The following is a 1,304-nucleotide window of genomic DNA, read 5'->3' as shown; positions in this document are numbered from 1 at the left end:
ACCAACCGTCATCCCCACCCCATAAATTCCTTTGGAATTTTGAAAGTCACCTTCCTGTTTGCTCAGTGATGCATGCAGTGGTCTCAGCACATCTTTCCAGTTGGCCATGCCTGCTCCATGCACCAGGCAATCCCCCACTTGGAGCAATGCCAACTTGATGGACCTCATCAGCATTTGGGGAGAGAAGGCTGTTCAGTCCCAGCTGCACTCCAGTTGTAGGAATTATGATACCTGCGGACAGATTTCATGATGCATGACAGAAAGGGGCCATGACCGGGACACATTGCAGTGCAGGGTCAAAGTGAAAGAGCTGCAGAACACCTACCACAAGGTGCTGGTGGCAAACCACCACTCCGGTGTTGCGCCCACGAGCTGCTGGTTCTACAAAGAGCTGGACGCGATACTCGGTGGCGATTCCACTTCCACTGTGAAGACCACTGTGGATACTTCAGTGGCTTGCGTGCCAGTCAAGAGTGGACCGAGCCAGGAGGAGGAAATCTTGGACGAGGATGTGGTGGGGGAGCGGGACCCAGAGGCAGAGGATGACTCGGTGGTCAGAGATACATGCAGCCAGGAGCTGTTTTCTACCCTGGAGGAGACTAGCCAGTCACAGCTGTTGGATGTTGGCGAAGTGCAAACAGGAGAGGAGGCCGCTGGTAAGTGGATTTGATTTTGGGAATCGCTGAAGCGAGTTGTTGGGGGCAGGAGGGTTGCAGAAAGCAGGCTTGTCTCCCACCGCATGCCTAATCTGAGTGGTGGAACAGGCTGTTGATTGACCCCCTCATTTCACGGGAATCTCCCCCAGATCTCCAGGAAACTTTTGTGGAGATACTGGGCAATCTGCTGCCACAGGTTCTTCTCCAGAGCTGCTTTGTTTCTGGCCCCATTAATGGTAACTTTCCCACGCCAATGTGCCGTCATGGGGGGACAGAAGGAGCCATTGCTGCACACAAGCGAGCCACATTGGGGCCAGTGCGGAAGCCACAGTCTTGGAGAAGACCCTCCCTTGAGTCCCTGCTCACCCTCAGCAGCAAGATATCTTCCATAATGATCACATCCTGTGGAAAGTGTGGGGACAGGAATGACAGGCTCCACCTACTGTGCTGGCTCTCCTAGGGTTACCATATCTAACAAATAAAAAAAGAGGACCCTCCACGGGCCCTGGCCCCGCCCTTTCCCCACCCCCAGCCCCGCCCCAACTCCGCCCCTTCCCTGCCCTAACTCCGCCCCCTCCTCCCTCCCACTCCCAGCCACACAAAACGGGCTGCCCGAGCGCTACCGGCTTCACGGTTTGCCGGGGAGCC

The sequence above is a fragment of the Trachemys scripta genome, chromosome 9, assembly GCF_013100865.1.
Source record: "Trachemys scripta elegans isolate TJP31775 chromosome 9, CAS_Tse_1.0, whole genome shotgun sequence".
Taxonomy (NCBI): Eukaryota; Metazoa; Chordata; order Testudines; family Emydidae; genus Trachemys; species Trachemys scripta.
This window is presented reverse-complemented; position numbering follows the sequence as displayed.